Below are 27,641 nucleotides of genomic sequence, written 5' to 3' on the forward strand. Positions count from 1 at the left end.
CTACCATGCTCTTTTAATTTTTTCATAGTTCTTTCCAGTACTTGTCTGCAAGTATATGTATTTTATATATATTCTTCCCATGTGTTTTTGTTCTTGTATTCTGTTTCTCACTCAGCATTACTATTGATAACATCAATTTATTGAGTAAATGTACATACAAAAATTCTGAACAAAATTTAGCAAGTCAAATCCAGGAATATATAAAAAGGATCATCCTGGGAATGGAAGGTTGGTTTAACATTTACAAATTAATCACATAGTGCACCGTTTTAACAGACTAAAAGGCGGGGGGCGAGATTATCTCGTTGGATTCATTAAAAGCATTTTATAAAATTCAACATTCATTCTTGATGAAAACTCTCTAGGAACTAGAAATAGAAGGGACCCTCCTCAACCTGATAGATGGAGGTCATTTATGAAAAACATCTTGGTGAAAGACTAAATGCTTTCCCTTTGTGATCAGGAACAAAAATGATCAGTTTGTTTACCTATCAGAGCTAGAGAAGGATCACTGGTTTAATAATTACATTCACCTTCCCATTTAATCACAATGTTTTAGTGAGAGAATCTTTATTGTGATTAACACTATTGAATTTCTAGTTAATTTAAAAACCAGTTGCCATCAAGTTGATTCTGACTCATGGTAACTTCACATGTATCAGAGTAGAACCATGGTCCGTAGGGTTTTCAGTGGCTGGGTTGTCAGAAGTGGATCGCCAGGCCTTGGTTTCAAGGTGCCTCGAGTGGACTTGAACCTCCAGCCTTTTGGTTAGCAGCTGAGCATGTTAACTGTTTGCACCACCCAGGGACTCTAGTTAATACCCATTTATTTTGGGAAACAAAGACACATCTGATAAATGGGAAAGCTGAGTGTCTTGTACTTCACTTTTTATAACAATATGGCCCTGTGTCTATGTTTCAGGTTTTTAGCTTTCATTCATCTTATCCGTGGTGGCGTCTGAATTCTTTTGCCCATTATTCTTAATCTAGCTTTTGTTTTCACAGAGCTGCTTTCCACTAGTTCATCACCTATATACAAATTACACATGGTAAACAACGTGCAGTCACATTCCAGTCATTCTGCTCACCAGTTTAGTTTGCATTTTCCTTTTATTTTGTTCAGTACTTCCTTTAAAATGACAAAGTCCAGAGTCCACACATATTTAAACTTGACTATATATAGGACCTTTGCAAATCTCTTCAGTGCTAGTAGGGAAGGGAGGAACAGAGAAATTTCTTGAGAAAGAGTGAGGAGAAGAAAATGTATTTATGAATATTTTAAATAGAAGGTATCTTTTAAAAGGGGCTCATTGCTGTGTGGCCAAATTCTTGTGGGAGTTTCTGTATATCAACTTTCATTATAGCTTTGTATCAGCAGTATTATAGGCTTGTAATAAAAAATGATCCTATAGCATCCTGAATGCTCAGTGCTTAACTACGTAGAGTGGCCACAATGGATTGCTCAGTAGAGAATTGTCATTCTGAAAATCCTGTTTCCATTGTAGTTGTGTATCCTTTCCAACCCCCGCCCCCACCCAAATAAGGGGAAGGGGCTAACCCATTACCAAATTAAACTAACAAAAACCTCTTTTACTTCCTTGTAAGCCCACAAATATAGAAGTTTGGGAAATTTATCTTGTTTTCGGTGTTAAGAGATGACTTTGTGTGTGTGTGTTTAGGATGTTTGATGAAATTACAGAATATATCCATAAAAAGAGCAAGCCTTACATCTGTGTATATTATTTAGTCACTTGGTAAAATGAAACTTATGGTCTGAATGAATGCTTTTCACCTTTCCTTCCCTAATTTGAGCACTAGTAGTTGCCTCCAAGAGAAATCTTATTCAAAGTCAAAAACCAAAACCCACATCCAAACCTGTTGCCATCGATTTGATTCTGACTCTTAGCAACCCTATAGGACAGAGTAGAACTGCCCATAGGGTTTCCAAGGAGCAGCTGGTGAGTTCGAACTGCTGATCTTTTGTTTAGCAGCTGAGCTCTTAACCACTGAGCCACCAGGGCTCCTAGTGTGTGTTGGGAGAACTTTTATTTTCAAGCCATATTCAACTGATAAGGTGGTATTATCCTTACTAAAGCTTCAAATGATGTGAACAGTAATAGGGCAAGTCTGAAGTTGAATGAGCTTTGGAATGGGAATCATAAGACTTGGGATCTCCAAGATTCTGTCAGAAATTCTGAGCTTGAGCAGGTCACTTTTCTGAGATGCAGTTCTTTAATCTGTACCATGAGGGCTTAGATGTAATGTGCTCTTTTAATATCTTTTCTGGCTTGTACAGTCTACAATTCCGTAAATATCATACCTTTCTCACCACCTCTAAATGCCTGTGTATACTTTCCTATTTGGAGAAAAAGCTAAATGACTTTCTAAGACCAGTTTGTATGATCTTGAAACTGCATCTCCCTAAATTCAGTACTTTTGTTATTGTTCATTCATTTATCCAGCAAACATTTATTAGGCATGTACAAGATTCCAGGTTCTTTTAGGTTCTGGGAATAGAAAGATGAAGAAGACATAGACTCTATCATCAAGGAGATTACAGTCTCATAAGGGCAGTTTTTTTTTTTTTTTTTAAGAGAAGAAAAACAGTATAGTTTTTTAATAAAAAAGGGATGTAACATGACAGTGTAGTTGCACAAAGAGGAAGTGAATCTTTCTTGGCTATCCAAGTAAGGGATTACAGAGGAGGCGACCAGTGATTAGAGTTTAAAAATTAAAAAAAGAAATATTTTTTTTCCAATAAAAGTCAGTTTTTAATGTAGAAAGTTTAGGAACTATAGATAAGCAGCAGTCAGGAAAACAACCACCATTAATACCTTGATGTGCATCCTTTCCCACCCTTTTGAAACTGGATTTTTTTTATTTTTATCTTTTTGTTTTTATTGTGCTTTAAGTGAAAGTCTACAAATCAAGTCAGTCTCTCATGCAAAAATTTATATACACCTTGCTGTATACTCCTAGTTGCTCTCCCCCTAATGAGACAGCACACTCCGTCCTTCCACTCTCTATTTTTGTGTCCATTTGGCCAGCTTCTGACCCCCTCTGCCCTTTCATCTCCCCTCCAGACAGGAGCTGCCCACATAGTCTCATGTGTCTACTTGATCTAAGAAGTTCAGTCTTCACCAGTGTCATTTTCTATCCCATAGTCCAGTCCAACCCCTGTCTGAAGAGTTGGCTTTGGGAATGGTTCCTGTCTTGGGCTAACAGAAGGTCTGGGGACCATAACCTCCGGGGTCCTTCTAGTCTCAGTCAGATCATTAAGTCTGGTCTTTTTATGAGAATTTGGCGTCTGCATCCCACTGCTCTCCTGCTCCCTCAAGGGTTCTCTGTTGTGTTCCCTGTCAGGGCAGTCATCAGTTGTAGCCGGGCGCCATTTAGTTCTTCTGGTCTCGAACTGATGTACTCTCTGGTTTATGTGGCCCTTTCTGTCTCTTGGGCTCATAATTACCTTGTATCTTTGGTATTCTTCATTCTCCTTTGCTCCAGGTGGGTTGAGACCAATTGATGTGTCTTAGATGGCTGCTTGCCAGCGTTTAAGACCCTAGACGTCACTCTCCAAAGTGGGATGCAGAATGTTTTCTTAATAGATTTTATTATGTCAATTGACTTAGATGTCCCCTGAAACCATGGTCCCCAAACCCCGCCCCTGCTACGCTGGCCTTTGAAGCATTCGGTTTCTTCAGGGAACTGGTTTAGTCCAATTGTGCTGACCTCTCCTGTGTTGTGTGTTATTTTTCACTTCACCTAAAATAGCTCTTATCTACTATCTAATTGGAAACCCTGGTGGCGTAGTGCTTAAGTACTACGGCTGCTAACCAAAGGGTCGGCAGTTTGAATCCGCCAGGTGCTCCTTGGAAACTATAGGGCAGTTCTATTCTCTCTTATAGGGTCGCTATGAGTCAGAACTGGATTTTTAAGAATGTCTAGAAAATTAATAGAATCAGGGCTGGGGGAGGAAGCATTAAAGACAAAAGGAATGATGAATGCAATGGTATGAAGGTCTGAAAAAGCATTTTGTGTATGGCCAAGTATAAGTATTTAGGTATGGCTGAACCATGAGAAGTATTGAATAGGGAATGCACAGTTGTGGGGAGTCATCAATCAGATAATAGAGGACTTAGTGATACTAAACATTTAGAATCTGTCTATAGGAAATTGGGAGCCACTAAAGGGTTTTAAGCTGGGAAAGGACAGATTCATGATTTACCTTTCAGAAAACTTATTCTGGCCCATTTCAAGAAGGCAGACTGAATGCTCACTAGGTTTTTGCTTTCCTTCACCAAGTTTATAGAAGTAATAGAAAAGTAAATATGTAGCCATGTATAGAAATAAGGAAGGGAACTCTTCGTGCATCAGAAACGGCAAAGAATTCCTGGAAGTAGGTAATACTGAGGGGGTCATACCCAGAGGTGGGGAAACCTAGGAGCAGGAAGGGTTCCAGAATAGTCAGTAGGTTGATTCATTAGCATCACTGCAACATGAGACAAGCAGGTGTGACCTCTGTACATTCTGACACAAATTTGGGCCATGCAGAAGACCTGTTTCCATGTGAGAACTCTGCATGTAGGAGCCTGGGTTTAGGAGACAGGAAAGCACCCTGGGTGACTGTCTATACCGATATCTAGAAGACCAGGCTCTTAGGCACCCTGTATGGTGGCATGAAAGCAGTATTAAATGAATAATGCTTCCCAAGTGAACTGTACCAAAAGAAGCCAGCAGAGTGTAACAGAATCTCCAAATGTTTCAGGAAAACCAACATCATGAAAGAAAACCAACAAACAAAAGAACTCAGGGTCAAGTAAAAAGTTAATAGGACAGAATTTTAAAATAAGTGTAGCTAATTTTTTTTTTTTTTAATAATTCTAGAGATATAGGGAATTTATTGTATCCTTGAAATAGAAATAAGTGGTTATAAAACAAGAGTAGACATTTGTTGTTATTGTTAGTTGCAGTTGATTTTGACTCATGACGATCCCATATGTGTAGAGTAGAACAGCTCCAGAGGGTTTTCAAGCTATGACCTTTTGGAAGCAGATTGCCAGGCCTGTCTTCCAAGGCACCTCTGGGTGGATTTAAACTGCCAGCCTTTCAGTTAGTAGACTAGTGCTTAACCATTTGCACCACCTGGGGACTCCTTAGGCAGTTGTTAAAAGAGTCAATTAGAAATCTAGGGAATAAAAAAATACATTTGTTGAAATGGAACAATCATTTTGGTGCCAGTGGAAGAATGGTTAGAATGTTGCACGATTAGACGCAGAGACAAGTGGCAAAAACGCCTTTTCCTTTCTTGCAAGCCCACAAATATGCAGGTTGGGAAAGTTCCCTTGTTTTCAATGTTAAGAGATGACTCTGTGTGTGTGTTTAAGATGTCTCATGAAATTACAGAATATATCTATAAAAAGAGCGAATATTATATCTGATAATCCAGTGATATAATGAGATCCTGAACTAGGGTAGCCACGTAGGAATAGAGCTGAGGAAATAAATATAAGAGATGTAAAAAATGTAGAATTAATAAGAAAAGCGGGGTGTGGGAATGAAAGAGAAGAGGGAATCTAGAATATTACCAGGTTTCTGGTAGCAAATTCAAGAGTGAAAGCAGTTTTTTGGGGGTGGGGGTGGAGTGGGAGCAGGGATACCGCTATCTCACTTGGACATGTTGAGATTGATGTGCTTGTGAGACAGCCAGATGGAGAAGTGTTGTAGTCTGTTAGACTAGTAGATATATAGATTTGGAACTCAAATATTTGGGCTTGAACAAGATTTGCAAGTTATGTATGAGTGATAATGGTAGTGGATCTCACACTTATGTGTGAGATTGTGCAGGAAGAATGCACATACTGTGAGCAAGATGACCACTACCATTTGAGGGGTATGTGGAAGAAGAGGAGACAGCATAGGCAAGGGAGCACCCAACCCAGATCTGAGGGGAAGCAGAGATGGCTTTCTTGAAGAAGGAAAATCTGAGTTCAGACAAGAAGGCAGGAGAAAGACGTGGAAAAGATTTCAGATTTGTTGAGTATATAGGGTATACAAAATGAGAGAATAGGATAGATGACACTGCAGTGTTAACTAGGGACAATATTGCACAGAACCTTGAAAGCGAAGTCAGGGCAGTTGGGCTTTATTCTGAGAGGAATGAGGAGCTATTGAAAGATTTTAATCCTGAAGATGTGACATGATCTGATTTGCCTGTTAGAAAGATTTCCCAGTCTGTAGTATGTAAAATGGATTAGAGCTAGGTTAACTGAACGTAAGGAGATGTGTTACAGTATTGCCTTGTTTATTCATTTGTTTATCCCAACAAATATTCTTAGATCAGAGGTAATGTTAGGATGGCTATGGTAGGATCATGGGATGGAGAGAAGTAGGTGGATTTGAGAAAGATTTAGACCTTGGTAGTTGGATGTTAGAGAGATATAGAGGGTAGAGCAAACGTGAACCTAAGTTTCTGACTTTTCCAGATAGGTAGATGATGATGACGCTATTCACTAAAAGGAACCCTGAAGGCAAAGATTAGGAAGGCTAATAAGTTCAGTTTGAGGTGCCTGTAAACACTTAAGTTGAGATTCAGTAGGTTTTAGATAAGTGGGTTTGAACCATAGGAGAGAGATCTGGGCTAGAGAGAGTGATTTAGAAAGTAACTAAAGTCATGGATATTAAAGGTCACTCGGGTAGAGGGAGAAGAGGTGATCAAGGTCAAAGTCCTTAGGAACGCATACATCTAAAATGAGGATTCTGTTAACAAGACTTTCAGAAGGAACGACCAAAGAAGTAGGACAAAATTTAGAAGAGTGTGGGCTAACAATTCTAAAGCCAGTGTCCATGTATGTTGGAATTAAACAAGTAAGTGAATGTACGAGGTATGGCTAGAATGAACTATGTGGTACTGGATTAGAGTTGGAGACATCAATATGAACGCATGTTTAGCTTAATATAGATATGGATAAAGAAATAATTATAGATATGTATGTATACGGAAACCCTGACGGCGTGGTGGTTAAGAGCTGTGGCTGCTAACCAAAAGGCTGGCAGTTTGAATCCACCAGGCGCTCCTTAGAAACTGGGGAGTTCTACTTTGTCCCGTAGGGTCGTTGTAAGTCAGAATTGACTCAACGGCAATGGGTTTTTTTTTTTTTTTTGGTTTATGTATGTATACATGACTTAGTATACATACATATATTTTCTAGTTTTGTCTGCTGAGAGGGCCTAGAAGCAGTAACACCCCAGTAGCACTGAGCACACTTAACACTCAGATCTTGGTATCTAATTGCATTGTTCAATAATGGCTCCTTGGAAAATGACTGATGCTAAGGCTGGGGCAGGAAATATGTAAGATAAGCCTGGAATATCTTGTAGTTCCAGAAAGTTGGGAAGTACTCAAAATCCCAAAGAATAGGAGCTTAGCAAAAGAATAGAGGTACTAAACTGAAAGAACACCCATTGGCAAAAGCTGTAACAATTTGAGCAACAAAATAAATGACAGTATTGGATTATATTCCTGAGTCCATACTGATTGTTGTTGTTAGGTGCCGTTGAGTTGGTTCCAACTCATAGCAGCCCTGTGTACAGCAGAACAAATCACGGCCCGGTCCTGTACCATCCTAGCAGTTGTTATGCTTGTGGCTGTTGTTGCAGCCACTGTGTCAGTCCATCTCATTGAGGGCCTTCCCCTTTTTCGCTCACCCTCTACTTTGCCAAGCATGACGTCCTTCTCCAGGGACTGATCCCTCTTGGCAACATGTCCAAAGTATGTGAGATGGAGTCTCGCCATTCTTGCTTCTAAGGAGCATTCTGGTTGTACTTCTTCCAAGACAGATCTGTTCGTTCTTTTGGCAGTCCATGGTATATTCAGTATTCTTCGCCAGCACCGCAATTCAAAGGCATCAGTTCTTCTTTGGTCTTCCTTATTTATCGCCCAGCTTTTGCATACATATGAGATGATTGAAAAGACCATGGCTTGGGCCAGGCACACCTTGGTCTTCAGGGTGTCATATTTTCTTTTCAATACTTTAAAGAGGTCTTTTGCAGCAGATATGCCCAGTGCAAATACTGATTATAATTATACTGATTAGAGCATTTAATTATTCAGTAAATGATTGCACACATAAATGGGGTAGAAGAAACATATCTCCCATACAAAAAAATCTAAATAATTTATGCAGATATTTCCTCAAGGAGGTAGAACTCTCCACTTTTAAAAAAAAATTTATTTTGTTGTTGTTGAGAATACACACAGCAAAACACGCCAATTCAACAGTTTCTACATGTACCATTTAGTGACATTGATTGCATTCTTTGAATTGTGCAATCATCCTCAGCCTCTTCTGAGTTGTTCATCCCCCAATTATTAACACAAATTCATTGCCCCCTAAGCTTCCACTCTAATCTTTCAAGTTGCTGTTGTCACTTTGATCCCATACAGATAGTTCCTAAAAGAGCATAATGCTTGGGGCAAACAATTTTTATTATTTAAGCTAAACTGTTGTTTGGTTTTAAGAAGACTTCGGGGGATATTTTTGGCTTAAGGTTTAAAGATTATCTCAGGGCAATAGTTTCATGGATTCATCCAACCCGTATGCTCTAGGAGGTCTAGAGTCCGTTAGAATTTGATATTCTGTTCTACATTTTCCCCCTTTTGATCAAGATTCTTTTATAGAACCTTTAGCTCAAAATGTTCAGTAATGGTAGCTCCTTCTTCCACTATTGCTCCAGGTGAATAAAGACCAGTTGTTGTGCCTTGGATGGCTGCTTGGGAGCTTTTAAGACCCCAGGCACTATGCACCAAACTAGGAGGTAGAACAGAAGCACTAAACATGTTACTAGGCCAGTTAGCTGGGATGCCCCAGGAAACCATGACCCTAAATCTCCAAACGAAGAGACCAAATCCCATGAGGTTTTTGGATGTACATAACCAGCCTCAGAAGACTACTCTTTAAAAAAAATTTTTTTTTTGTCATTACTGTAAATATACCGATTACACAGCTTTTGCCAATTCAACTTTTTACAGGTGTACAACTTATTGACAGCAGTTACTGTAATCGGCTGTGTAACCCTATCCTTAATCAATGCAATATTTCCATCACCATTAACTCCCCCTTTTCCCCTTCCCCTCTCCACCCCTGATAACCACTAATAAACTTTGTTCTCAGTACATTTGCCTTTTCATATAAGCGAGGTCATAAAATATTTGTCCTTTTGTGGTTGAGTTATTTCACTCAGCATAGTGTCTTCCAGCTCCATCCATACTGTAGCATGTGTCAAGACTTCATTTCTCCTGTGGCTGTGTAGTATTCCACTGTTTCTATGTACCACATTTTGTTTCCATTCATCTGTTGGTGGGCATTTAGGTTGTTTGCACCTTTTTGCTGTTGTGAATAGTGGTGCAATGAAGATTGGTGTTCAGGTCTCTGTTTGAGTCTCTGCTTTCAAGTCTTTTGAGTATATACCTAGAAGTAAAATTGCTGGGAGCCCTGGTGGCACAGTAGTTAAGAGCTCGGCTGCTAACTGAAAGGTTGGCAGTTCAAATCCACCTGCCATTCGTTGGAAACCCTATGGGGCAGTTCTGCTCTGTGCTATAGGGTCATTATGAATTGGAATTGACAGCAGTGGGTTTGGTATTTTTTGATTTATGGCTATCGTTGAAGAGGGGGGATAAATTTCTAAGTAGATAAATAAGAAAAGAAATGACAAAGGCAATGATGAACAAATCTGGCCACCTAAAACTAAAAACATCCATATTAAAGGTCAGTAATAGGCTGAGAAAATGTTAAAAGTGAAAGTAATAGCATTTTAACAACCTGAACAACTCAGACAAATGTTTAAGGAAAACATGAAGCCCCTACCTCACCCCATCCCCATTAGGACTAGAAGAGGGAAAGTGGCAAAAGTTTGGAAAGAAGGGCAGTATGAATAATGGGAAAAGGACCCAATCGATGACATGTGAAAGGGTTGCTGGGCAGCATTCAGTGCCTGGCTAGGTTTGAAGACTATAAAAATGTTTGTGGGAAGGCGTCATACCTCCTCATCTAACTTCATGACAGGAAGGAGAGAGAATTAAGATGAACTTCAGCCCAAGTCTGATTCCTAGGAAGCAAAGGTCAAACATACCTCCTCTCTCCAATCTTTTTATGATTCTAACACCAGCCGCCCCTTCCACGATCCTCTCTACTTTTCTGCCGGGTTCGATAATTCATTGCAGTGGCCACAGAACTCACAGACCATACTCATAGTTATGGGGTTTATTAGGGAAGTACCAGGTTACAACTCGGGATCAGAATCAGGAAGCATATAGAGAAAGTTGCCTTCTTCAGTGTAGGACAGCTCTCTCAGCTCCTCTCATCTGTTCAGGGCTCCTCTCTACCCCTGAGGATAGGCTCCTCTCAGCCCCCTCAGGATAGGTCTCCTCTCTTGGCCCTTGGCCCTCAGCCCTTGGTCTTCGGCCCTCAGCCCTTGGCCTGGCCTCTGCCCAGCTCGGGCAAGTGCTACAAAGCTCTTTTAGCTTTGCCGATAAGTGTTCGTAGGCACCCCACTCTGCCAGGAAGTTCCCTGCCTGAAGGTGCTCAGCTCTCTCACTCTGTGGGTCAGCGGGCCTAGCTCCTCTGAAGTGCCTGGAGGTACCCCAGTCCTCCAACAACCCTCCTGCCTAGAGGCACTCAGCTCTCTCACTCTGTGGGTCTGCATATCCATCCACTGTTAATCACCTTGCTTGGTAGGCTAGGAAGCCTGTTGTGCAGTCTCGTGTCTGTCTCCTGGTTCTGCTCCTGCTGTTTCTCTGACACGCTTGCCACTGCTTCTTGCCATCTAGTGCCTGCTTTGGTGTTACAGCTCTCTCCACATCCCGTGTCTGGGAAGTTCTCAGAGCAGGGACTCTGGGTTCAAAAGACGTGCTCCACTTGTAGCTCTTCTTGCTGGTATTGAGGTGCCCCCTTCCTGCCTCTGGGATGGCTCATTTTAAGCCTAGTAGGGTGGCAAAACTGACCAATCCACTCGTTAGGGTTCCATATACCTTATTTGCATGGTCTCACCCCTGCAAGGATTTCATGCACCTTATTTGTGTTGTTAGAAAGCTTTCCAATCCCCTTGGTGGGCCACAGGCATCTTATTTGCATAGTCACACCCAATCATTTTATGGGAGTTGCAAGACCATGGTGAGAAAGGCTATATAAAAGTGATTTATCACACCACAAAGACTATAACATTTTAGCCCAGTCGCTGGCAAATGACATCATGTTTGGTAGAGTGTCAATGAAAACAAGGGAAGCCATCAATGAGATGAATTGACACAATAGCCACAACAGTGGACTCAAGCTTACCAATGATCTTGAAGGTGGCAGAGGACCGGCAAGATTTTGTTCATTATACATGAGGTTGCCATGAGTTGGAGTTGACTCAATGGCAAGTAACAACAATATTATAGCAGGATCAATGCACATAGTTGTATGATTTTTCTCTAGCAGGTAATTGGGTTGATCCAGGGTTGGGAGTTTTAAGGGTGGTGACGTGAAAGGAAGAAAGTAGCATAGTAGGTGAACAGATATCTTGGGAGGCAGCCAAGATTTTGAGACAGAGATCACAGGAGACTGGAGTGGTGAAAGGGCATTATGGGGTAAAGGACCTAGTTTTACCCTAAGTAAGGTGGCCTTTGTCCTTAATTCTGGAGAGTTAACCGTTGGAGTAATTGGGGTGCCTTGGTCTGGTACTTTCAGGCCACACCTGAGAATTTGTGCTGGTGAGTAGGGACTGGCCAGATCAGAAAAGACTCACCTAGGAGGCTCATAATGCCTAGTCTCAGGAGGCATGATTTAGCCTATTATGCAGGACTGACCAGTAAAAGTCCCGAAGACAGAGGCTCAGGGAGCTGCTTTGCTGACGAGAACATTTGCTTTCAGGAGGGTAGCGTGTCCATTGGGACATGGAAGGTCCACATTGGGAGCCCTCCCAGACTCTCACTATATGTCTCTTTGTTTATATCCTTTTGGGCTATAAGAAATCTGTAGTCGTAATTCTGGTATCAAAACCAGAAACCAAACCCACTGTCGTCGAGTCGATTCTGACTCAAAGCAACCCTATAGGACTGAGTAGAACTGCCCCACAGAGTTTCCAAGGAGCGCCTGGCAGATTCGAACTGCCGAATTCTTGGTTAGCTGCCTTAACACTTAACCACTGTGCCACAAGGGTTTCCAATTATGGTACACTCTCCGTGAATTCTGTGAGTTGTCCCAGTGAATTAGCAAACCCAGAGGAACAGTGGGAGCCAGCAGGTCTTGAACTTGCAGCTGGTATCCTGAAGGGATAGTGGGAAACCAGCCCCAGATTTGTAGCTGGCAGGTTAGAAGATTGGGATGTCGTGAGGACTCCCCAGACTTGCAGCTGGCATCTGTCTATTTGTCGTCCTGAAGGATGGTGACTTTTTAATTTTTGAGCAAGGAGGTGGCAAGGAGGATGGAGAAGTGGGAATGTGAGGACTGAATCAGTCCACATTTTGGGGATTGGATTCATACTGATCCTTACTCACAAGCAGTTAGAAAGGATTGAGTCTGGACTGAGGTTAGAAAAAATATAGTCAGGGTGGGATATTGAATGACCTTGACAAAGAGAAGAAGAAGGTAGTACAGCCAGATTGCCCTGAGCCTCAGAGAAGGAAGGGGATTGCTTGTGAGTTAGGGTCTGAAGGTGTCACTTTGAAGAAAGTCGATCCCACTGCCTTTGCCTTCACTGTGGTTTTTTTTCAAGAGCCAGATTTAGGGCCAGTGGTTCAAAGGAGTGTTTGGTGATGAGGTTGAGGATGTTGAAGTAATTTGTTTTACTATGTTATGAGAGGTTCCAGGGATCCCTGTGGAAAAAGTTGGAAGGTTGGACAGCAGTGAGGAACGAATGAAATGGGTGAGAAACTATAGAGAGCACTGTAAGTGTGAAAATAAGAGAGAATGTAGTTGGCCTGAATGAGTTGTGTTTTGAATAAAGCCCGCAGGTGACAGGCATTGGAGCCACAGGTAGAAATGACTAATCCAAGATTCTGAACTGACCTGTAGTAAAATGATTCTCTTTGAGGACTGATTCACTGTCTGTGTGATCTAAAGAGAATATATGTAAAAAGGTTAACCCTGGGTGGTAGTGGGTACTTAAAGCAATTAGGCTATCAGTAGTGAAAGCCAGTAGGGCTCACATTTCTTCAGAAGTCAGATATCTGCAAAGACCCCACTGTTTGAAGTTAGCTTTGAGGTAAAATGGGAAGATTCAGCACTATATCACTAAAAAAAAAAAAAAAAATTTTTTTTTTTTTTTTACTAGTTAAGTAAAATCTAGTTGGTAATATCCCACTGCTAGTGATCTTTATCATATTTTTTTTTAGTGATCTGTATCATAGAGATAGCTTCTGCTAGGAATCTTGTTTCCTCCTGCTGTTCCATTTTACCTAAAACTGGGTACTGAAGCCACTGCTGCTGCTGTGACTCAGGCAGCTCTGACGAGTAAGCTAATAGTTACTGGGCCCCTTTTTTCCTTGGGGTACGAATGCAGCCTCCATTTTGCTGTGTACCTCCTCTGGGGATCTGAACCTTTTTTAAAGCCAGTAATTAATTACCTCTTATTGACTTTATTTATCTGTTATGGCTTATGGATCAGTGAAGAAAATCTTTAACTTCATTTTTTCTTAAATCTGTGGTAACCTGTAATAATGCCTAGAATGGGGATTGGCATTGCTTAAACAACTAACACAGTTGTATACGAATCTTTACATGCTTATAGTGAAATGCGTTATAGTACCTAAAGTATGGAATGTTTTCAGTGTACTAAATGTGTCTTCTTTCTCCTATTTTAGATCTGTCCATACTAGTGGAAATGTAACTGGAACTAGCTCTGATGATAAAAACCAAGGACCATCAGGCAAGATCATGCAGTAGGAATCGTTGCTTCCAAATGAAGTCACCAACATTTAGAATTTCTACTTATTCTAAGGTATTTGAGGTAAAATTTTATTCCTTGCTAGTCATTTTGTAATACTGTTTTCTATGAGTTTTGTTAAGTTTCTGTATGTTAGAATGATTGGCTTTTCAAAAAGTTAACCTTTCCTCCCCCATTCCAAAAAGGGGGAAATCATCCACATTTTTGAGGAAAAATTAGTAAAGCATGTTGTTATGTATTGAATTGTGCCCCCCCAAAATATGTGTTGTAAATCCTAACCTCTATGCCTGTGGCTATAATCCTATTTTGGGAATGGGTTCTCTTTGTTATGTTAATGAGACAGGATTTTGAGATATAAAAGAGATTAAACAAGGAGCAAAGCAGAGTTGGGGTAAGAGAGATGCCAGGATACATGGAGATCTCCAAGGAACCAGGGAACAGAAGAAACAAGGGCCTCCCTCCAGAGCTGGCAGAGTGAAAGCCTTCCCCTAGTGCTAGTTCACTGAATTTGGACTTCTAGCCTACTAACCAAAAAAATACCAAACCCAGTGCCGTCGAGTAGATTCCGACTCATAGCGACCCTATAGGACAGAGTAGAACTGCCCCGTAGAGTTTCCAAGGAGCACCTGGTGGATTCGAACTGCCGACCCTTTGGTTAGCAGCCGTAGCACTTAACCACTACGCCACCAGGGTTTCCTAGCCTACTACTAAGCTGTTAAAGCCACCAGCTTATGGTATTTCTGTTGTAGTAGCACTGGATAACGAAGACACATGTCAAGTATAAGAAATACACTGAGTGCAGATTAAGACTCACCAAACTATCTGTGTTAGAAGAGCTAGAGTAAAATGTCAGTTAATTTTTAAATTTTTGTCACGACCATTTGAGATGAGAGGCAGAATTCAATGCTCTAACAATCTCCTCACATGATACGGAAGAGTTGACTGTCCTTCAGTTTGGATTGGAAACCTTTTTTCTTAAACTCATTGTTAAAGTTTTTTTTTCTTTTCATAAGAAGTGTCACGTTGATTCCTCCTAGACTGTCCCTGTAGGACCTTTGGGATCTGATGGATTGGTTTTACTTGGACTGGAAAAGTGAGATATATAATTAAAGAATGAAGTGACACTTGCAAATCATGGGGTGGATCCCAACTTTAAAGACTGCATAAGATAATTAAAAGCAAAAAGGAAATGTATTATCAGCAGAAAACAAAAACAACAGCCCTGTATTTTTCTGAAATACACAGGAGTGAGGGTAGAGTGAGTTAGTGCTTATTTAGAAACAAAACACTTTTTTTTTTCTTTTTAATTTTTATTGTGCTTTAAGTGAAAGTTTACAAACCAAGTCGGTATCTAATACAAAAACTTATGTACACCTTGCTGTATACTCCTAGTTGCTCTCCCTCTAATGAGACGGCACACTCCTTCCCTCCACTCTCTTTTTTCGTAACCATTCAGCCAGCTTCTGCCACCCTCTACACTCTCATCTCTTCTCTAGACAGGAGCTGCCCACGTAGTGTCATCTGTCTGCTTGATCCAAGGAGCTCACTCTTCACCAATATCATTTTCTATCCCTTAGTCCAGTCCAATCCCTGTCTGAAGAGTTGGCTTTGGGAATGGTTCCTGTCTTGGGCTAACAGAAGGTCTGGGGACCATAACCTCTGGGGTCCTTCTAGTCTCAGTCAGACCATTAAGTCTGGTCTTTTTATGAGAATTTGGCGTCTGCATCCCACTGCTCTCCTGCTCCCTCAAGGGTTCTCTGTTGTGTTTCCTGTCAGGGCAGTCATCAGTTGTAGCCGGGCACCATCTAGTTCTTCTGGTCTCGGACTGATGTACTCTCTGGTTTATGTGGCCCTTTCTGTCTCTTGGGCTCATAATTACCTTGTATCTTTGGTATTCTTCATTCTCCTTTGCTCCAGGTGGGTTGAGACCAATTGATGCATCTTCAATGGCCACTTGCTAGCGTTTAAGACCCCAGATACCACTCTCCAAAGTGGGATGCAGAATGTTTTCTTAATAGATTTTATTATGTCAGTTGACTTAGATGTCCCCTGAAACCATGGTCCCCAAACCCCGCCCCTGCTACGCTGGCCTTCCAAGCATTCAGTTAAAAACAAAATACTTTTTAACCACTTCTTTCCAAATAGGCATAAAGTATGAAAAGGTAATTGCTTAAGGGGATAGGCCAAAGTTGGCTGATTTCACTGTGTATGTTATAGAAGTTTGTAAATAATATCTTGCTAGAATATAGAGAAAGTGAAAATCTGAGAAAAAATATATCAGTTATTACTAGCATCCTTAATTTCATGTTGTTCTATTTTGGAAGAAGAATATGTAAAGCAGTAAATTCCAAAATAATAAGAATTCGTGATACAGGAAAATCCTAGAAGTGCCTCATTTAGAGTAAATGGGGATGGTATAATTGAGCTGTCTTTGCCAAAGAAAAGCTACCTCAAATAAAGAAGCAGATGAAAAAGAGTTAGATTGCTCTCATGAGAAGTTTTAAAACTTCTCTGGCAATTACAAGCTTTTTTTTTTGTATTTTTTTGAATTAAATGGTAATGATCATTAAATACATAGTTTGTTATATTATCAGAACCATTTTGCTTATGCTATTAAATATGTCCATCCTTCATATTTTCATTTAAGTACATTAGTTGAATGTCCAAACTTTGCAAATAATGATTCTAATATATGGCAGAGTTATAGATGAAGTTGAAGACCTCTTTCATTCAAAATGTTTACACTGGCCCGTTGTTAAGTGCCATTGAGTCACTTCCGACTCATAGTGACCCTGTGTACAACAGAGCAAAACACCACCTGGTCCTGCACCATCCTCGCAGTGTTCCGCTGCTATTCATAAGATTTTCACTGGCAGTTTTTTAAGAAGTAGATCGCCAGGTCCTTTTGTCCTAGGCTGTGCCAGTCTGTAATCTCTGCTGAAACCTATCCACCTTGGGTGACCCTGTGGGTATTTGAAATACCGGTGGCATAGCTTCCAGCATCACAGCAACACGCAAGCTACCACAGTACAACAAACGGACAGACGAGTGGTGGTTTAGTCTAGCCTAGGAAGCCTAAATGCAGTCATCTTAAACAATTTAAAAGCAGTCATGAAACGAGCAGTAAAATAATGATAGTTTAGAATCCCTTCCTAAGTAATGTAGTTCTGTATTCAGACTTCAACAAAAGTAAAGATTAGGGAATAGAACTTTCTGATCAATTGAATTTGCTCATTAATTGGTTGTGGTTGTTAACTCTTTATGGTTCTACTTGTAAAGGCAATCTAAATTAGATTGCTTAAATTCTTAAATTAGAAATTTCTAATTCATCTATTTCTTATTATCTCCCCACTCTTTTGCAAGTTCTCACAGGGTGATATCCCATATTAAAAATTGTCATTTTTCTTTTTTGAAAATGAAGAAGAGTGCAGATCTCACAAAGTTGTACTCAGAAGTTTTATATAATACATTTTGACAAAAAAAATTTTTTTGGTGATTTCCTTGAGAACCCATTGCCATCAAGTCGATTCTGGCTCATAGTGACCCTATATGACATAGTAGAACTGTGCCATATGGTTTCCACGGAGCAGCTGGTGGATTTGAAATGCTGACCTTTTGGTTAGCAGCCAAATTTAGCCACTGCACTTGGGATTTTGTTGTTTTGGGGAGGATTAAAACACAGCAAAACCAGTACTTGAGTTATGCCATAAAACATTTGTAAAGTTACATGTCTTGGATTACAGTTTGCATTAAGTTAAAATGGTATCTTTTAAAAATACTTTATTTGAACTCAAGAAAACGTTTGAAAACAAACTTCAGAAAGATATATTAAAGGAGCAGGTGTTAGCTAGTGACTTGTTACAGTTTGTCTGTACTGTGATGGAAAGAGCACAAACTTTGGCTCTTCTACTTTTTGTGCTTCCTTGGGGAAATGGATTAATATTTCTCTTTCCTTTTCTATAATACTTAATTCATAGCCATGTGATAACTAAGTTAAATATGTAAAATAACGCTTTACAGTGTGAAATTAATGAATGTTCTTTCTAAAAACAGAGAAGACCATACTATAGAAGCATCCTTCACAGTTACTCTTCTCATAGCAAAAAGCAGGTCAACTCACATCACTACTGAGGAGCTTGTAAAACCAGTTTTAAAGTTAATGACAAATATTATGCTTGGAAAGAAAGTAAAATGAGCTTTTGGCAAAAATCCCTTATCAAAGGCATACCATCTGGAAAAGCAATTACCGTCATATGCGCATGCTAGCAGATACTTTGTTTTCCAGTTGGATGAAAGCACTGATTTGCAGAGGGCATACCAGCGCTTGACATAGGTGTGTTACTGTTTATCATTGAAAAATCCATACTACAGGAGAAGAGCTTTTTGTTATTGTTTTAGTTGTTCTGTTGTTGGTGATGGTTGGTTTTTCACGAAGTTGTAGCCTTGAAAAAGTTGCATTGGTTCCTTCTAATCAAAGCATCAACAACAAGGAAAAAGTACACTTCCTTTGTGAGTAAAAGAGGTTGTATTGGGATTATCAATCCATATCCCGCTTTATTCAGAGAAACGAATTGGCATTCGATGTGTGATTCGTGATTGTGGTATAGTGTTGAAGAAAATAGTAAAAATTGTGACTGTAAACAATTTTTGGCCATTAAAGCTGTCTTTTTGGAGTTTTGTGAAGAAATGGTTGGCAACTATGTTGTTAGTTGCTGTGGGGTTGCCTCCCATTCATGGAGACATTACGTGTAATAGAATGAAACATTGCTTGGCCCTGTGCTGTCTTCGTGATTGGGTAGTATGTTTGAGTCCATTGTTGTGGATGGACTTTTTGTCAATCAATTGTATTTTGAGCGCCTTCCAGCCTGGGGGCTCCTCTTCCATCACTATAAAAAAACCAAAACCAAACTCGATGCCGTCAAGTCGATTCTGACTCACGGCTACACTATGGGACAGGGTAGAACTGCCCCATAGGATTTCCAAGGAGCGACTGGTGGATTTGAACTGACAACCTTTTGGTTCGCAGCTGAGCTCTTAACCACTGCACCATCAGGGCTCCTCCAGCACTATACTGGGCAGTATTCTGGTTAGTAAATATAGGATTCTGTTTTTCCACAGTGATGTGTGCTGGGTATGGGGAGGAAAGGGCGTACATGTTTGTTTGTTTTTTAGTAAAATGAGATAAATATTTCTTTAACTACTGATAATATGATTTCAGTGTAGAAAATACATTTAGTATTTTCAGTAGCTTGAATTTATAGCTTCAAGTTCACAGCACACAAGTTTTAATGTTAAGGATGAATATGAGACTTTTGTAAAAGTCTGAATTATGGTACAAAATAATTCAGTCTCATAAGAGCATGATTTTGCCCACACTTGATAATTTTATTCATTTATAAAAAAACTGACTTTTTTTTTTTTACTGTCCTTTAGATGAAGGTGTACAGAACAAACTAGTTTCTCTTTAAACAGTTAGTGCACATATTGTTTTATAACATTGGTTAACACCCCACGACATGTCAACACTCTCCCTTCTCTATCTTGAGTTCCCTGTTACCAGTTTTCTTGTCCCCTCCTGCCTTCTAGTCATTGCCCCTGGGCTGCTGTGCCCCTTTAGTCTTCTTTTGTTTTATGGGTCTGTCTAATCTTTGGCTGAAGGGTGAACCTCAGGAGCGACTTCAATACTGAGCTAAAAGGGTGTTGGGAGCCATACTCTCAGAGTTTCTCCAGTCTGTCAGGCCAGTAAGTCTGGTCTTTTTTTGTGGAAAAATAGTGCATTTTTCTTCTGCTTGTTTAAAAACCGTATCCACATTTTGAAATAGAACATGAAGAAATACTTTCCAAAGGCAAAATGCAAGCAGAGAGTAGATTAGGAATCTTTTTACTCAAATCTTTCAAATTGAAGCATTTACTCTTCCAGTTTTGAGTGGGATATGCTTGTTTTAGTATCAATGGGATGGTGAAAGTAGAATTTAGTGAAATCTTGATAGAATTTTTGGGTCTATGTTTAATCTTACTATCCAGAACCATATGACACAGCTGACTTATAATTAAGAATTAGGAGTTTTAATTCAGTAGAAATAAAAAATAAGGAAGAAACTAGCCGAATATTGAAACTGGCTTATGGTTCAAGCTGGATCCAGGCATAGAAGTTGTCGAACACTAATAGGGTTGTGTCAGAATGACTCAGGGTCTTAATTGAGTGGGCTCTGGCTGGTCAAAGATGAGACAGTTTGAGCATCAGTAAGAGTAACTGCAGTGTAGTGAAACACATGAAATATGTTTAAATCCATTAGTTCATAATGATACTTAAAAAACACATTAGTTTTGTTCGAATTCATTATTTTGAAATATTTTTATGTAAAGGAAGAAGTATCCAGCTTTATCCTACCTTTCTTATATGAACTGTATCTCAGGGTAACTAAATAGTTGTCAAGCGGAGGTTTCTTTTCTTAGAGTTATTCTAGTTAATAAATGAAGAAGGAGTGATAGACTAGAACATCACTATTTTGTAAGGAATTAGCGGACCTAAGCAAAGATCATCAGTGACTGCTAACATCACAGAAAGACAACCAGGCTTTCATTAGGTTTCTCTTAATGAAAGTTCATATACCTCAAGTGGATTGCTTTAACAAACAGATTTATTCTCTCATAGTTTAGGAGCCTAGAAGTCTGAATTGAGGGCGCCAGCTCCCAGGGAAGGCTTTCTCTCTCTGTCAGGTCTGGGGAAAGGTCCTTGTCTTCAATCTTCCCCGTCTAGGAGCTTCTCAGTGCAGAGATCCCGGGGCACTCCACTCCTGACTCTTCCTTTGGTGGTAGGAGGTCTCCTTCCTCTCTGCTCGCTTCTCTCTTGTATCTCAAAAGAGATTGACTCAAGATAAACCTAATCCTGTAGATTGTGTCCTGCTTCATTAATATAATTGCCTCTAATCCTGCCTCATTAACATCACAGAGGTTAAAATTTACAGCACATAGGATAATTATATCAGACCACAGAATGGTGCACAACCACAATGTTGGGAATCATGGCCTAGCCAAGTTAACACACATTTTGGGGGGACGTAATTCAACCCATGACAATTGATGAATGGAAGTTACTTAGAATTATTCTAGTTAATAAATGAATAAGGAGTGATAGGGTAGAACACTATTTTGTAAGGAATTAGTGGACCTAAGCAAAGATCATCAGTGACTACTAATGTCACAGAAGGACAACCAGACTTTCATTAGGTTTCTCTTTGTGAAAGTTCATAACACTACATATGAAGTACCTTTGCCAAAAAATTGAACTTGAACCTGAATGTGATCAAGCCTTTAGCTCTAACTGCCAGTTTACAGGAAAAACAGAAGACAGAGAAACGTTTTAAATGCTACCATGGGGATGTAGTCAGCAAAATCTAGGCATGGGAAACTCCTTGGGACACACAACTTTATGTCAACAAATTAATTGTAAGGAAAAAAAAAATAGAATTGGAGGGAAAACTTTAGATTAATAGTGAAGTTTGGAATTTATTTGAATCTAAATTTTAATGAACATTTATGAAATGATCAGGGAGGTTTGAACACTGACTGGATAGTTGATACTAGGGAATTGTTAATTTTTAGGTGTGATAATAGTATTATACCGAAAATGAATCCTTATCTTTTTAGAGAGAGATATTGAAATATTTATGAATGCAGTGATATGTCTGGAATCTGCTTATTATTTGGAGTAGAGAGGAGGCTGTGGGTGGGATGAAACAAGATTGGCCATGAGTTGATTACTGTTTAAGCTAGGTATAGGAGTGGCTCTTGATAGTATTTTCTAAGCTTTTTTGAAATTTTCCGTAAGGAAAAGGTAAAAAAAAAAAAAAAAAATTCATCTTTATTGACTTATAAGAATACAATTGGATTATGGGTGTTTAGCAATCTGCTGAATTTTTATTTTTAATAATTTTTTGAATCTGTTGATCTACATAGTAAATCATATTGCCTGCAAAGACAGTTTTACTATATAGTGCTATTTACCAAGCTCTGTTCTAAGCACTTTATGCATATTAACTTATTTGATCTTTACTAGAACTCTAATGAAGTAGACACTGGAATGAAGTTATTATCTCCATTATACCAACAAGTAAACTAAGTCATAGAGAACTTATGTAACTTGCCCAGGGTTACCTAACTAGTATGTGGTAGAGCTTGGATTTGAATCCAGGCATTCCAGCTCTGGAGTCTATGCTTCTCTAATTTTTATACCTGTCCTTATAACTTTAATTTCGAGAGCCTTGGTGGCACAGTGGTTAAGAACTGTGGCTGCTAACCAGAAGGTCGGCAGTTTGAATCCACCAGGCGCTCCTTGGAAACCCTATGGGGCAGTTCTGCTCTGTCCAGTGGGGCCACTATAAGCTGGAATCTATTCGACAGCAATGGGTTTGGTTTTATAACTTTTTTATTTTATATCCTTCTCCTCTAATCTTTACACCTTTTCTTTTGTTTGTCTTACCAGGTTGGCTAAGGAGTTCTACTTTTAAAGATCAGTTTTCATTTATAATTTTGAGTTTGGAAGTTGTCTTAATACTTAAGGAATTCAGAGTCCTGTTGAGTTTACTCGTTTACAAATGCCAAGTACTCAATAGGGACTAAGAATAAACTTAGTGTGTAGCCACAAACCAAAGAATAAAACATACGATGACAGCTGCTAGTGTTTTTTAAATTATATTTACCTCCTGATCTGTAAGCTGCCTATTCGTGCCTCATTTTACTTTCAGCTACTTTTTGATTTTATTGGTCTTGCTTGCTGAATTTCTTTGTTTGTGATTCTTACATGAAATTACTCCCTCCTCTCTTGCAGCCCTCATACTCGTTAATATTATCTCCTGCCTCACTTTACATAGGTTACATGAGCTAAAACTAGGTAAAGCTCTTAGGATACCGGCTGACACCTAATACCATCTCGTAAATATGCCTTTTTGACTTAAGAGACAACCAGTTTACACTTTGGTTTAAAATTTTTTTGTCCTTGAATTACCTTTTAAAATGAGAAGGAGAGAGTATGGTTTAGTTTCTTTATGAAGTCCCAGACCTGGAACAGGTGGGAAAAACTGTTTATAATGTATTATGGTGGTTTAATGACTAATCTCTGTGTTCTCTAAGGGGAAACTTTTTATAATAGTTTCTGAGGTGAGAAAGATTACTGAGTGAGTGCACTGGTTGCCAGAAGAATATACTTCCCTATTAGGTGGTGGGTGGGAACAGTCTAGGGGAAAATGTGACTTGTCTAAGTTCTCTTTGACAAGCTGCAAAGGACATTATGATGTAGTAAGATAGCTAAACTTCATGAAAGGAGGCATACAGGCTATAGTAAGAAGGAAAACTTTTGGTTTCACCCCCAAGAGAGAGAAGAGAGATGGGGCACAATTACAGACAACCTTTTCTGAAGACCTGGTATAGCAAGTTAAAAGTTGTGGTGTTTTTCTGTGTTTTACAGCCCCTTCCCACAACCCCTTTTGTGTAGCAATAATCCGAAGCAACCTTCTAACATGTCTTTAAGGGTATTTTTGAGAATGATATTAAAGTATTTGGAAACTGAAGACTGTAGAGGCACAAGAGATTCCTTCCATTTTCTGAATGATAATTCTAATTATCTAATGACATAGCTATTGGAATTGCATAGCTGATTATTGACTGTGTGAAGAGGATTTGCTTTTTGGGGGCGTTCATAGTTTATTGGGAAGAAATAAGACATTTTTGAAAAATAAAATAACTGTGTATTATAGAAACTCACTCTTGTTTGATCATGAAAGCTTTGAGGCCATAGATGAAATGATCTCCAAATTACATCTGGATGTTATGGAAGCCAAAGGTGATACAAGCACATAAGCATAGCTGAGAGGTGCTCAGTTTAACCTGTTCTCAGGTAGTTGGTGAAGGCATTGAGATGTTTATTGTTTTGAAGATGATTTTAAATGAGGAGGCATAGCTAATGTGTCTGTTACAAGAGTGTGGGGTCAAGTGAATGTAAGAGAAAGGAAAACTGATACGAGGAAAACAAAAATATTATAATAATGATTTAATGTTTACTGTATGTCAGGTAGTATGATAGGTATTTTATACTGAGTGGTGTAAAGTGTTATTACACCTATTTTCTATATAAGGAATTGAGTCTTACTGAGGCTTACTTAGACATTAAATAACTCACAGTAGAACCAGGATTCAGCTATCTCTTTCTCTTGGGGTGAAACCAAAAGATTGAGCTCAGAACCTGATTCTTAATCAAAATCAGAAAAGAAAATGAATTATTCCTTTAGTTTAAACAAACTGTAAAAGCATAGATTTGAGGAAACTGTGTTCAGGAGATTTTACTAGCTCAGTGTAAGTTTAGGAGCCATGGCTCCTAAGAAGTTATTGTAATCACAAATCTATCAGCTGGAGTATATTGATTCATACAAGAAAGGCTGTAGTTCTAACATGTCACTCACTAGTCAAACCACAGGTTACTATTTTAGAGAAAAATGAGGAATGCTTAATGGTTTCTAAATGATGTTTGATATGGAGTGACTTGTCAAGTACTTTCTTACTGTAACTTTTTCAATTAAAAGTCCCCCACGTGTCTGTCAGTTTGTTGTACTGTGGGGCTTGCATGTTGCTGTGATGCTGGAAGTTATATCACCGGTATTCAGATACCAGCAGGGTCACCCATGGAGGACAGGTTTCAGCTGAGCTTCCGGATTAAGACTGACTAGGAAGAAGGACCTGGCAGTCTACTTCTGAAATGAGTTAGCTAGTGAAAACCTTATGAATAGCAGTGGGACATTAATATAGTGCTGGAAGATGAGCCCCCCAGGTTGGAAAAAAAAACAAACCTGGCAGTCTACTTCTGAAATGAGTTAGCTAGTGAAAACCTTATGAATAGCAGTGGGACATTAATATAGTGCTGGAAGATGAGCCCCCCAGGTTGGAAGGCACTCAAAATACCACTGGGGAAAAGCTGTCTCTTCAAAGTAGAGTCGACCTTAATGACGTGGATGGAGTCAAGCTTTCGGGAACTTCGTTTGCTGATGAGGCATGACTCAAAATGAGAAGAAACAGCTGCGAACATCCATTAATAATTGGGACCTGAAATGTACGAAGTATGAATCTAGGAAAATTGGAAATCATCAAAAATGAAATGGAACACATAAACATCGATATCCTAGGAATTAGTGAGCCGACATGGACTGGTATTTGGCCATGTTGAATCGGATAATCATATAGTCTACCATGCCGGGAATGACAGCTTTAAGAGGAATGGTGTTACATTCATCGTCAGAAAGAACATTTCAAGATCTGTACTGAAGTACTACGCTGTCAGTGATAGGATAATATCCGTATGCCTACAAGGAAGTCCAGTTAATACGACTATTATTCAAATTTATGCACCAACCACTAAGGCCAAAGATGGAGAAATGGAAGATTTTTACCAGCTGCTGCAGTCTGAAATTGATCGAACATGTAGTCAGGATGCATTGATAAATACTAGTGATCCGAGTGTAAAAATTGGAGACAAAGAAGAAGGATCAGTAGTTGGAAAATATAGCCTTGGTGATAGAAATGATGCTGGAGATCCAATGATAGAATTTTGCAAGACCAACGACTTCATTTTTTCACCAACATAAACGGTGACCATACACATGGACCTCGCCAGATGAAGTACACAGGAATCAAATTGACTGGATCTGTGGAAAGAGACGATGGAAAAGCTTAACATCAACAGTCAGAACAAGGCCAGGGGCTGACTATGGAACAGAGCATCAATTGCTCATATGCACGTTCAAGCCGAAACTGAAGAAAATCAGAGCAAGTCCACAAGAGCCAAAATACGAGCTTGAGTATATCCCACCTGAAGTTAGAGACCATCTCAAGAATAGATTTGACACGTTGAACACTAATGACTGAAGACCAGACGATTTGAGCAAGGAGGTCATACATGAAGAAAGCAAGAGGTCATTGAAAAGACAGGAAAGAAAGAAAAGACCAAGATGGGTGTCAGAGGAGACTCTGAAACTTGCTCTTGAATGTCGAGCAGCTAAAGCAAGAGGAAGAAATGATGAAGTAAAAGAACCGAACAGAAGATTTCAAAGGGCAGTTCAAGAAGACAAAGTATAATGACATATGCAAAGATCTGGAGATAGGAAACCAAAAGGAAAGAACATGCTCGGCATTTCTCAAGCTGAAAGAACTGAAGAAAAAATTCAAGCCTCGAGTTGCAATAGTGAAGAATTCTATAGGGAAAATATTAAACGATGCAGGAAGCACCAGAGGAAGATGGAAGGAATACCAGAGTCATTATACCAAAAAGAATTAGTTGGCATTCAACCATTTCAAGAGGTAGGGTATGATCAGGAACCGATGGTACTGAAGGAAGAAGTCTAAGCTGCAGTGAGGGCGCTGGCGAAGAATAAGGCTCCAGGAATTGACAGAATATCAATTGAGATGTTTCAACAAATGGATGCAGCACTGGAAATGCTCACTCATCTATGCCAAGAAATATGGAAGACAGCTTCCTGGCCAACTGACTGGAACAAATCCATATTTCTGCCTATTCCCAAGAAAGGTGATAAAACCGAATGCAGAAGTTATAGTACAATATCATTAACATCACAGGCAAGCAAAATTTTACTGAAGATCATTCAAAAACAGCTGCAGCAGTATATCGACAGGGAACTGCCAGAAATTCAGGCCAGATTCAGAAGAGGACGTGGAACCAGGGATATCATTTCCGATGTCAGATGAATCCTGGCTGGAAGCAGAGCATACCAGAAGGAAGTTTACCTGTGTTTTATTGACTATGCAAAGGCATTTGACTGTGTGGATCATAACAAATTATGGACAATATTGCAAAGAATGGGAATGCCAGAACACTTAATTGTGCTCATGAGGAACCTGTACATAGATTAAGAGGCAGTTGTTCGGACGGAACAAGGGGATACTGATTGGCTTAAAATTAGGAATGGTGTGTATCAGGGTTGTATCCTTTCACCATACCTATTCAGTCTGTATGCTGAGCACGTAATCTGAGAAGCTGGACTGTGTGAAGAAGAACGGGGCATAGGGATTAGAGGAAGACTCATTAACAACCTGTGTTATGCAGATGATACAACCTTGCTTGCTAAAAGTGAAGAGGACTTGAAGCACTTACTAATGAAGATCAAAGACCACAGCCTTCAGTATGGATTACACCTCAACATAAAGAAAACCCAAATCCTCACAACTGGACCAATAAGCAACATCATGATAAACAGAGAAAAGATTGAAGTTGTCAAAGATTTCATTTTACTTGGATCCACAGTCAACACCAATGGAAGCAGCATTCAAGAACTCAAAAGACGTGAGTTGCATTGTGCAGATCTGCTGCAAAGGACCTTTTTAAAGTGTTGAAAAGCAAAGATGTTACCTTGAAAACTAAAGTGCACCTGACCCAAGCCATGGTATTTTCAATCGCATCATATACATGTAAAAGCTGGACATGTATGTGAAAGCTGGACAATGAATAAGGAAGACTGAAGAAGAATTGATGCTTTTGAATTGCAGTGTTGGTGAAGAATATTCAGTATACCATGGACTGCCAAAAAAAAAAAAAAATCTGTCTTAGAAGTAGGTCAACCAGAATGCTCCTTAGAAGCAAGGGTGGCAAGACTGCATCTTACATACTTTGGACATGTTACCCGGAGGGATCAGGACATGTTATAAGGAAGGACATC

The 27,641-nt window shown here is 39.5% G+C and overlaps 1 protein-coding gene across 12 annotated transcripts in view; it reads left to right on the plus strand.

Moving 5' to 3' along the window:
* NCOA1 (nuclear receptor coactivator 1) overlaps positions 1-27,641 on the plus strand; it is a 279,928-nt gene that overhangs the window by 31,325 nt on the left and 220,962 nt on the right. For 9 of the 12 annotated variants that reach the window (XR_010323560.1, XM_064295106.1, XM_064295103.1 and 6 more), the window contains exon 2: positions 13,841-13,977. The gene's annotated coding sequence lies outside the window, so the exon portion shown is untranslated. Of the gene's footprint in view, positions 1-13,840; positions 13,987-27,641 lie in introns of all 12 variants that reach the window. The other 3 variants (XM_064295108.1, XM_064295105.1, XM_064295109.1) reach the window with 1 other exon arrangement.

Source organism: Loxodonta africana, chromosome 12 (assembly GCF_030014295.1).
Source record: "Loxodonta africana isolate mLoxAfr1 chromosome 12, mLoxAfr1.hap2, whole genome shotgun sequence".
NCBI classification, from domain to species: domain Eukaryota; kingdom Metazoa; phylum Chordata; class Mammalia; order Proboscidea; family Elephantidae; genus Loxodonta; species Loxodonta africana.